Source organism: Syngnathoides biaculeatus, chromosome 2 (assembly GCF_019802595.1).
Source record: "Syngnathoides biaculeatus isolate LvHL_M chromosome 2, ASM1980259v1, whole genome shotgun sequence".
Lineage (NCBI taxonomy): Eukaryota > Metazoa > Chordata > Actinopteri > Syngnathiformes > Syngnathidae > Syngnathoides > Syngnathoides biaculeatus.
The window spans coordinates 16012959-16025190 of record NC_084641.1 but is presented as its reverse complement, the minus strand read 5'-3'; positions in this window follow the sequence as shown (position 1 = coordinate 16025190).

Genomic DNA, 12232 nt, shown 5'->3' with positions numbered 1-12232 from the left:
TAAACCTTGTTCTGGCACTAGTTGCCACACTTTGGCAACATTTAGGACTCGGTCATTATTCACTGAACTCACAAGCATCATTAAAGAGCCTCCATTTGTCCGCCAATACTGGAAATGCCAGGGTTTCCTGTCCACTCGATGGCTGCAGGGTCCCTTGACCCCGTTGTGAAGCTGGAATTGTTTCGGTCCCCCACGCATTCATTTGTGTTCATGAGAAGGCTTGACAGACACAGGCCGTCTTTCATTTCCAGTTTCATTTCCCCCCAAAAAACTACAATACACTTAAATGCCTATTAAGCACCACTTCATTGGCTAAACATGCGCTGCAATGAGATCCAAAAATAAAGATTTGGTACTAACAAAGATAATGATGGTCAGTTACACTTTTAGTAGTTACAACATTAGGGAAAAAAAAACACTTGATACGAACGATGCGGTCTAGGATTCGTTCAAACGTATTATGATTTTCCGAACCTCACCTGTAAATACGGACATGTACCTTTAAGGAAGCACAATATGCGTTTTCTTTAATGCTCAGCGACCGACCATGCGTCCGCGTCCGCTTACCTTCAGCTCAACTCTCGCCAGCCCAGGTGACTTTTCTGCACCACAGCACAGCACAGCACCATCTGCCACCTGGGCTTCCTGTTGACTCACCTTACCGCTATTTGCTGCTATATATATATTTGAACCCTGTACCTCAGAACTGTGAGGCCAACGCTTTCCAGCTGAGCCACCGTGCTGCGGCGTCATAAGTTAAATGTATTATTATTATTATTATTTTATAAAATATTTAATAATCACATTTGAAATACACAGGGGATCATATATACGTTTACATATATCGATTTATTATTAATTAAGATTTAATCCAGAGGCATCGTCACAGATGTCCACGCGATGTTGCAGAGGCGTGTCAACAAGGACAGCCCCACAACATCCAGAGCCTTTAAGAACTCCAGGCAAACTTCATCCAGCCCCGGGGCTTTTTCAACCACCTCAACCAGAGAGCAAGCAGAGCATGCCTCAGGGACCCCAGATTCTGCTTCCCGTGGGAAGGTGTGTTGATGAAAATGAGGAGGTCTTCAAAGTATTCTCTCCACTCACCCACAACGTCCGTAGTCAAGGTCAGCAGCGCCTCATCCCCGATATACACAGTTTCGATGGCGCACTGCTTCACCCTCCTTAGACACCAGATAGTGGACCAGAATTTCTTCGAAGTGATTCAGAAGTCTCCCATGCACCCGAATTTTTGGTTCAACGACCACCAAAGATGCATTCCACTTGGCCAGCCGATACCCATTAAATACCTCGGGAGTCGTACAGGCCAAAAAAGCCTGATGGGACTCCTTCTACAGCTTGACAGCCATTGGTGTCCACTAACAGGTTCGGGGATTGCCGCCACAAAAGGAACATTGCCCACTCGATGTCCCCTGACTGCCCCGGAACAGGAGCAAGGTACTGTCGGAGGGGAGGGTTGAAACTCCTTCTGACAAGGGATTCTGCCAAACATTCCCAGCAAACCCTCACAATAATTTTGGACGTGCCAGGTCAGACAGATCACCCCTCGGGTTCTGATCGAGGGGGCCGTTCCTCCCAATTATGCTCTTCAAGGTCTCACTGTCACTCAGTGGGCTCTCTCTCTCTCTCTCTCTCTCTCTCTCCTCTCTCTCTCTCTCTCTCTCTCTCTCTCTCTTTCTCTCACACACACATACACACAAATGTTCAATCTCTCTCAACAATTTAGCCATTTGCAGGCTATTAAAATAATGTATTACAAGTCTCAGTATTCCCTTAATTAAAATTCACTTATCGCAGTTGGGACTCAGGAGCTCAGCCATTACAGAGAGAGTTCTCTATGGGGTCCCTGTAGGTGTCATGTGCGTGTGTGCACATGTGTGTGTCCATGAATGTGCGTCAGTGCGTGCACAACTGCATGCATGGGTGATAGTGTCATGATGAACTGATCTTATCTGATGAGTATGTGTTTCCAATGTGTATAAATGTGCATGTGAGAAGTTGTTTATCTACATGTGCCCTGTAAGTACGATAGGCCTTTAATAGGGCATGGAGTAGAAAAATGATGAATGGATAGCTGAGATAAGAAGATACTTTTCAAATTGGTTCATACTGTTGTCTTTACCTAGGCCTGTTCCCAAACGATTGATACCCTAAGTTAACTAAAACTCATTTTGAGGTTCTGCTAGCAGTTCACGTTCATATGTCCATGTCAGTTTTCCAAGCCGCTTATTCTCACAAAGGAGTGACGGAGCCTATCCCAACTAACATTGTTTGAAAGGTGCACCACGGCCTGAACTGGTAACCATTCAGTCACAGGGCACATATAGAAGCCAACACTCAGTGGGAATCTTATCCCACGCTGCCTGCACCAAAATCAGGAGTGCGCACCACCACACCATCAGTGACTTTGCTTTCATTTGTGAACTATGAAAATATGTATTTGAAACAGTGTTGCTAGTAGCAGTTTAGAAGTTGAGACCTTGATTTATTCATCTACTCATCGTGCATCTAACGAAGTTGAACTGGACTGAACTGCCAACTGACTAAGCTCTTATTGAGCAAAAAAATATTGAACCAAGCCCATTTCATATTCTTAGCTGTTGGGTCTGTTTATGATCAAATATTACAGCAGACCTTTACAATCAGTTTTCTTTCTCCTCAATAAAAACAAAACACAAAAACAACAACAACAACAACAAAAAAACGATACAATAACGGCCCACTTGGCAATCGGAGATGTATTTACCAATGGGTTGCACAGTTTTAAAGCACCTTTGGATATTTCTATCAAAAATAAAATTTTAGGGGTAGGTACAAGGGTTACAGTGAGATTTCTTGATAGCTTCCTGGCTCCAGTTCTCGGGCATCTTTATTCCGCAGTTAATGCATGTAAATTGCCTGGTGGGGATTATCGGGCTCTTGGTGGAGTGGGTTGGAATATGACAGACACCCTCAGGACCAGGTGTGTACACATCTAAATATCCTAGCAACAACAACTAAAAATATCACCACACTGCACGACAGATAGGTGAAGATTCCACCGTCACAGTAAGTCACGGGGTATAGCTATAAAGAAATATGTATATAAACATAAATTATTAAAATTGTCTTTTGAGTTGCACTCTTGCTTGGGGGAAATTATATCAAAGTTAATCAAACAACAACCACCGGGCACAAATAATTAGTTTGCATATATTTGGCAGATACTACCAGTCACAATTACGGTGGACGGATGGACCACGCATGTGCATAAGCAATTCCCAGGGTTTGAATTACATAAGAGCCAGGGCTGCAGCTATTGAATATTTTTGGGACAAGTTATTTGAGATTTATTTTGGATTATTAACCACAATAATGTGCGTGGATTACTTTTGTCCACTTTGGGTCCCCATCCTCAAAATGTAGTGTCTGTGCCTTTCAGTGTGTATGGCTTTAAAAGGCGAGACCTAACGTGTTGACTTATGCTATCATCAGCAAAGGAGGATGTAGGATTGACTGCCTGCTTACTAGCTAACCCACCTTCAACTATGGGGATTCGCTGTATTTTACGGACTTTTTCCTCTTGGCTCGCTTGCAAACTTATTTCTACATTGACTGCTGTATGTAACAGCAAGTTGAAAAACAATCCCTTCAAAGCTTCAAGGCAAAGATTTTGCTGCAACTTCTTTTTTTTGTGTGTGTTTTTTTGTTTTTGTAATCAAATGTTTGGAGCTATTAATTTTTGCAGCCCGAGGTGGGACCCAATCTCAACTGAGCGGACACGACCAACCCATAAAGAGACTTTATAAACCACATTGTTCAATCAGATTGTAAAAGTGTGTATTTCAGTGAATTTGTTATGCCAGTCTGTAAACAAAATTTCCCTTTGGGGGAGGGGGGGGGGGCAAGGCATTATAATCGTATTCATCTTTTTTTTATAGCTTTAAAAAACAACTCAAGTGGATTGCATTTATCAAGCTTTATCACTGGGATGTATTTGAACGTATCATGATGCATGAGAGAGTCCTTACTGCTGCTTTTTTCTTGCACTAGCACTGTCTCTTGTCAAGGGACAAAAAGCGACTTTTGTTGTAGCCCAATTTCTGGCGGTATCAGGTCAGCTTGAAGACATTGCAGAAGATGAAGAAGGCACCTCGTGATGCATCACTCAACTGGACAGTCTCACGAAAGACTTGGAAAAGTTATTTTTAAAAAGGTGTCATCTATCGTCCCGGTTTCCCGTCTCGGTCTTCAAGGAGGGTCCCTGTCTAATTTGGAGGCGTGCAGCGGTGGCGCTCGAATGTAATCTGCTTGCTAATTATAATGCCAGGCTAAAGCGTGGCTTTGCTGCTGCTCCCCGGAGTTCAAAACTAAACCCAGAGGCTGGCGGGAGAATTAGTATAGTGGAGCTGGAGAGTGATTATTATTAGCCCCGCCCTGCATGTGAACAGCAATTTACTGCAAGCACAGCCTGTCCCTTCCCTCCCTCTCCTCACCTCCAGTATGTCCCCCTCAACCCTTAATCGCTCATCATTTGTTGGTATCTTGAATACTCTTGGAGGGGCGCCTCCATGTTAGGAGTTTCTAGGCTTCCATCCTGGAACAGCGAATATCGAACGTCATTGGAATGACAAGTTGGCATCTGGGTGTCATAGGAACACTCTGGATAAATGGATAAAAGGAACCGTCAAAGTATTATTATTAGTATTTTATATATATCTGATGAGTGTCAAGTCTGACACATCTCCCTATTTTCTTCTTGTTGCTCATTCTTTTTTCTAAGTTCAGCCACCTCATCTTCACATCAGTCATTCAAACGTTCCACCTCGATCTGCCCTCCAGCTATCTGACTCATTTGTCAGAGTCGTTCCTTCAATCCCACCTTTGCTTGCATCTTCTGAGTCATTGATCCTCTTTTATGTATATCTTTCGTTAGCTTTGAGAAACCCATTCAAAGTGGAAAGAGCATTGCTGACAACGGTTTAATAACGTGAAACGGGGGATGTGGATGAATGAAAACAGGACAACAGTGGGCAAGTGTGAGAAGCATTAAGAGCAACAAATTGGTATGAAGCAAAAGAGGCGGAGGCTGAGGAAAGAGGTGAGACTGGTGAATGTGACAGAAAAAGGGTGCAAGCAAATGAATGACAGGAAAATGAAGAACTAAAGCACACCTCATTAAATGAATCGAGCCAACTGGAAGGTGTATGACCTCCGGAGACCGTTGAGTATTTTTTAACGAGATAATGGAGCTGTGGTTCAAAATTTGCCAAATGACACCATGCCATGCTCCACCTCGTCCATTAAGTATTTCATACAAGGTCACAGGAAGCTGGAACATTTCCCAGATGATTTTGGACGCAGAGGCACCATTGGTCACCAGTCATTCACAGGACACATATAAAGACAGAAAACGTCAGCCATTCACACTCATGTGGTCACTGAGGGGAAATCAATCCCATGCTCAGTCAGCCATGTCATCCCACCCTGAGGACCTGGACCATATGGCTGGGGACCAACAAGTCTGGGCATCCCTTCTTAGGCTGACCCGACTGCGGATAATCAAAAGAAAATTGATGTCAATTTTGTCAATACTGTACTAGAATCAAACAAATTCAATCATTTTACATATAGATTTAACAGTTATAGTTTACACCTTTATTATTAATTATTATTACTACTATATCTATTAGTTTTCAAACTCAAATGTGAACCTTGAGCACCAAAGTTTTTCCATTCCAGTTCCAACTTTTCTACTGAACACTGATTGCACTACTTTTATACTGGACATTAGTTGCCGCCAATAGGACTGTGCTGCCATCTTCTGGCATAAAGTGTCACTACCTATGTTTACAGCTAAAATTATTATTTTATCTATCGGGTCGAGTCTTGTGCTCCTTGTTGCATTTCCCTAGTCAATGTAAGCAGGAACAGGTATGGTCCCAGTCCCTAGAAACCAGACCGTGTTTCTCACATGGGCTGATTTACTTGAAAATGATCACACACGCACATCAATATGGATCTCTGCTGCGCAACTGTTCAACTGGATGGGAAGAGGGAAGGTGGGAATCACAGAGTAAATCGTCTTCTTATTTTGCAGCACATAACATACAGTATACTTGTTGTCATAGTAGTGGAATTGCACAACACATTCTCCTGACTATTTTGAATGTAAAAAACAAAACAAAACAAAGTTTAATAAGAGGCCAATGAATAAAAAGTGGATAATGGGGGGAGGGGTGGGGGAGATAATTGGCCTTGCAGTAACTCAAACAAAGTGGAATGTTACTGCTTGGTGGGGGCCGGGGTTGGGAGATGCAGGCCACGCTTGATATAGCAACAGTGGCGATTTGGGTTGTCAAACATTTAACAGGGAGGGCCAGACAACAAGAGAAAGGATGAAATTCCATTTCTTTTCTCACACCAATTACTCGATTGACCATTCACGAGCAAAGACAGCAGGAAATGGGATGTATTGGAAGTGTAGGGAACTGGAATAAATGGAGGACTTGGAAAAAGAAAAGAGGGGAAGGGAAGGAACATGGCAGCCTGCCAAAAAGCTATCTGACATGGCACACCAGCATCCAACAGGCCAGCTGACTGCTATTTCCAGCATGAGATGACCCACCAGCTGTAGCTGGGGAGGTGGAGGTTGACGGTGGGTTGGGGAAGTGCTGGAGCGAGTCAGGCAGCTCCGTCTCCTGTATCGGAGCCCGGCAGTCAGGGAAGTATTCAAGGACATTCAGTATTTACAAGTTCTAAAAGAAGACCTGTAGCCTCATCTCATCACCATGTCCACTCATAAAAATCACCGCGCCAGTTGAACTGCACTCGTTTTTTTGCCATTATCTGCACCAGAATTTAATGGCTTCTACCGATGCACCCCTGGACAAAGTTTCGTCATCCTTTGAAGTCATTGAAGAATGTGACTTTATACAATGAACGGTACTCTCAGAACTCCGGCGTGGTGGCAAGTAGCACACCGTCCTCTGTGGAGACGGTCAAGAAAAGATCCTGTTTCGAGTATGGATAGTGTAAATTGTACAATGGGGTGGAGCAGTGTGATGGCCAGAAACCTCACACTTCTTGAAATGTGGCAATTTTGCCACACTGCTTCAATGTCAACTGGCAAGCCGGGTGAAAGGAAACGGTATGACTCCAAAAACCATAAACATGTCAAACGCTGACACCCTCACGTCTGTCCACATCACACCTGAATTGAAATAGAAAAAGGAAGTACAGGCTCGTTTGGGATAATTAATATATTCGATAAATGCTGCAAATATGTCCACGCGAAAAATACCAATACTAGTATCAGAAAATACAACACAAGAGGCGGGGAGCAATGTAAGACCTGGAGACTGCAGTCACTTTTTGACAGGTGCATGGCTCATATGCTTGTTCACTTGGATCTGGATGCCATTCCGGTGTAAACACTTGGAGACGTGAATGGAAACAGAGCATGTCTTGACCAAAGAGACCTTTTGCATTGGTAGAGAGTGCTCACAGTATCCTGCACTTTTCAAACATTTTGAGGCACAATGACCAAAATCAGTTCCATTTTTTTTCTTTTTTTTTTTTTTTTTTAAAGGAGTGCTTCACAACGATCTATACAACAAACAAACTAAGGTGGAAGAATGACAATATGCATCATATTTTTTGGTACACTTTGGATCATAATGACTCCTGATCACAACAACGCTTAAAGCGCACTTCAAGCTTTCAAGTCAAATCTCACAAAGGTAGAAACCGGAAGGACCACAAGCGTTGTGTTCATGTTAAATTTTTATTAAAATTACAATGAATCAAATGAGACTTGACTAGAGCAATACCTGGTTGGAATGCATTTAATAAAATAATTATCAAAGCGAATATATCTGACAATAGAGAGCCATTTTTACTTATGTAAGTACATTTCTTTTAATTTTACCATTCAAATACAGAGGTTACTCAGGAGTAATATTTTTACTATTCTAATTTGCACTTCTTAAATACAGAGTGGAAGTACTTTTTCCAGTTTTGTGTTCTTTTATAATATAGTATATGGAATAGTTTTTAAAAGTAGACTATCTAAAAACTACTATACTTGAAATAGTGCTTGCGGTCATGTTACTTGCCCTCATACCCATACACAGTTTTCTTGTCCTACCAGATCGACTCTTGATGATCTCTCCGAACTCGTCGTCCAGCACCTCGTCACAATAATCCTCGGGTCGCACAGCCTCTGCCATAGGTCCACAGGGAAAACGGCTCTAAACTGCACCGTTTGGGTCAAATGAGAAGGTAATCCGAGAGAGAGCGAGATGGACCAAAGCCTCCAGAAGCGGCAGCCACAGACTGGGCGCAGGAGCCACACTCCAGCCGAGACGGTTGAGTCGCTGACATCTGGCCCAGCGTGATGGATCCCAGCAGGTGTCCGGGCCGGGGACGTCGCCGGAGCATTCCCGTCTCCAAATAGGAAGCTGTACGCCCATTCTTGTCGGCAGACAGCAAGCACATGAGACGCGCCACAAAATATATTTATTTTTCATTTCCGGGATTTCAAACCTTGTTGTTGTTGGGGGGGGGGCAAATATTGCAGCTATGGTGGACCTTTTTGGGATGACATCTCGCATACTTCCAGGAGGCAAAAGTCAAGTGCTCTCTTCAGGGGTGGCGCTAACTAAGCAACCTCTTGTCCTGTGGGGACCCTTCCGTAGAGTACAGTGTAACAACCAGGAATTTTACTAATAATTTAGTTTGTGTATCTCTCTATCCATCTATATCAGGGGTGCTCAATGCGTCAAACGCGATCAACGGCATGCTGACAAAAAAAAAAAGACGATAGCCGTATTATGACCTTTGGCTCACTGCGTGTGTGCAAACAACGACACTGAGTACAGCATAACTCGCTAGTCAGCTAGTTCCCCACTATTTTAAGTTCATGGCAAATACAACACCGACATTCCGCCAAAAAGCGAGACGACCCCCCTCCCCGTCAATCGCAAGAGGCTGGCTGATTGAAAAGTCGATCTTGGGGTAAAAAAGTCTGGGCACCCCTGATCTATATATTGCGATTCGACTGGTGATCGGTTATCAGTTTGTTTAAAACTCCACGATCTTCTGATCGTGTAAAGTCTAATTCAAACCCTGATGCAAAAGAGCACAGTGGGGAAAAAACATCTCACTTAATTTTCTTGTGCTACCTTCAAAAAATGGTTATGCAATGCAAAAACCGACTTCAAGGAGAGCACTTTGCTGCTTGAATGAGGATTAATATAAATATAGACCTGCCCCTGGATCCTTTAGATATAGAAGGATCTTTGAGATGTTTGTTTTCAAAGCTCATACAGAAATTATATTGCTGCATAGGTGTAATAAATAAGCATAGTTCCTAAATCCTTTTTTTTTTTTTAACTGCAATAACTTTGAATCCGCTCATCGAATACCATGGCGCCACCCTGCAGCGCCCTCCCAACCACCTCAAGTAAATTCTAAATCGAGAAGAAACATGGTGACAGAGGCATGCGTTACCCGACTGTATGCCAATTCAGATAGCAAGTGTGCCATGGATGTCCCACCCCCAGCCATGATGGCCTGTGCGACTGCAACACACATTACTGACATGGATTCTCATAGTTAATAAAGGGGAAATCCACTGGTTTGCATTAACAATGTATCCAATAGGTCATGTAACATGTACTCTATTTTGACAACGTGATGTCAAACCCGCTCTCATTTAATACTGTTTTGAGAAATTTTTTATCGACAATTACGAATTTTCAGGGGCGCTGCCTTTCTCGTGAGTCACATGGCCGACATGCGCGGATGTGCGATTACGTGCGACACCATTTATGCCCAGCGCTGATTTCTCGGAGTTATCCTCATTTGATGAAGAAATAGCATTATCGGTTGATCGAGAAGACAGAGGAATACTTCCATACACAGCCGTAAGCTACACAGCTCTGGGGCACTAGGGAGCCGTGAGCGAGCTCCCCGGCGAGCGAGCTCCCCGGCGAGCGAGCTCCCCGGCGAGCGAGCTCCAGGGCTCGGGGAACGAGCCCAGGCATCCCCCGATCCCCGGAGTTGTGCAGCTCACGGCTGTGTATGGAAGTATTCCTCCGTCTTCCCGATCAACCGATACTGCAATTTCTTCATAAGGTGTCCCATGCAATGGAGCCTTTGTTGCGGCATGTAAAACGTCACATACGCCCACGTAGGTCATGTGACTCGCGAAAATGGCACGCCTCTGAAAATTAGTAATTGTCGATAAAAATCTCAAAATACTATTAAATGAGAGAGGATTTAACATCCCATTGTCAAAATAGAGTACATATTACACAACCTATTGTATACATTGTTAATGCAAACCAGTGGATTTCCCCTTCAACAACACTTACCAATTTGACCATATTTCCTTCCCAAAAATTCCACACATTTTTTTAAATCAATTTCAAATTAAAATGTATTTGACAGTCCTAACCCCCACAACAGATTCGAACCATTACAAATTTTCTTTAATTGTCTTTAACTATTACTGGAAGTTATTTGAATTATTCATCTCTTTCAGCTCATAACAATCTACAGTACAATAGATGATTCATACTGTACAAGCCGTTCTGGATTTACTACAGGTTTCCCATCTAACAGTGGCAATGTAGCGCAAATTTGTAAACAGGAACATGGTGTATACTATCACTAATCTGTGGTAGAGCAGCATAAATCATAATTACAGTTAACATTTTCAAAAGGCTTATAGGCTGTAAATATAAAAGAATTAATGAAAAATTAAATGCAGAGTATTGACGCACTAACAGTACTGATGTAGGATGTAGTGACAGTCAATGATGGTAGAGCGACTGCCAGGAAGGCGATACAGTACTTCAACAGAATCACGAGTCCGAGTGCAACAAGTACAAGATACGTGCTGACTGAGGTCATGCTTATTTTAAGATCCCCTTGAGTCACTTTTATCGGTCCCAAATTGTGGATAGAAAAAAGGCAAGGTCTGCTTTTACATCGAACATCATTATCTTCAGAACTACATCTTGAGTTTCGAAAGGTGAACTGCTGTCATGCATGAAAATCCATTATCATTTTTTTTTACGATTCTATTTTACAGCACATGTAGAATAACATTTGCAATACTTCTCCTAATCTACCCATCTGATCGAAGCAGTATGCAGTAAACCACACACAGCATTTTCTTTACATTCTTATCACTATTTAGGTAGATTAAAAAAAGAAATTATAATAATACAGGCGGCACAGTGGCACAGCTGGTAAAGTGTTGCCCTAACAGTTCTGAGGACCCGGGTTTGATCCCGGCCCCGCCTGTGTCGTGTGCATGTTCTCCCCTTGCCTACGTGGGTTTTCTCCGGGCACTCGGGTTTCCTCCCACATCACAAAAACACGCAACATTCATTGGACATTCTAGATTGTGAGTGTGACTGTCATCTGTCTCTATGTGCCCTGCGATTGGCTGGCAACCAGTCCAGGGGGTACCCCGCCTCCTCTCCGTTGACAAATGGGATAGGCTCCAGCACTCCCCACGACCCGCGTGAGGATAAGCGGCAAAGAAAGTGGATGGATGGAATAGTGATACATTTTTCAATAACAGCATGACAGTGCCGCACTGCATTGTGGGAAATAGCTATTTTACTGCACTTACTGAATAAATCCAGCAGTGGGAAGCACAGCGCAGCTATCAAAGCTAACTTTGGGGGGCAGACAACATCCTGAAGCGGTCGCACTCGCCAGTCAGTCGCACCCAGGAGGGAACATATAGACACGGGCAACCAGAACTGAGTGGAAACTTGAATCCACACTGCTCCGACCAATGTTGGGCAAATGTGCCACGTGACTACACCACGAGAGAGAGATATTTGCATTCTAATTCAGAGAAACGTTTGTATAATGTATCACAACGCAATAGCTGCTGTATCTGTACTAACTACCATAGCAAAAGGGTGATGAAAGCCGAATTGACGTTCCTGCTCCATGCAAGAATATCTGATTTTGCAAACCACATGCAAAGTGGATAAAAATATGGCACAGACTGAAATATTGGTCAAAACAAATAGATCTGGGTGTGTGGATCGGTTTAATCTTAATGTGACAGTGAAAAGATTACTGACAGCCATACAATGTTGTCTTAATTGTACTTTACTTACTTACTGGCAAATACAAAAACGAATAAATCCATCAAAAAGTGTAACTGAGTAGTCTGAATCGGACTGTGGATACACCAGCC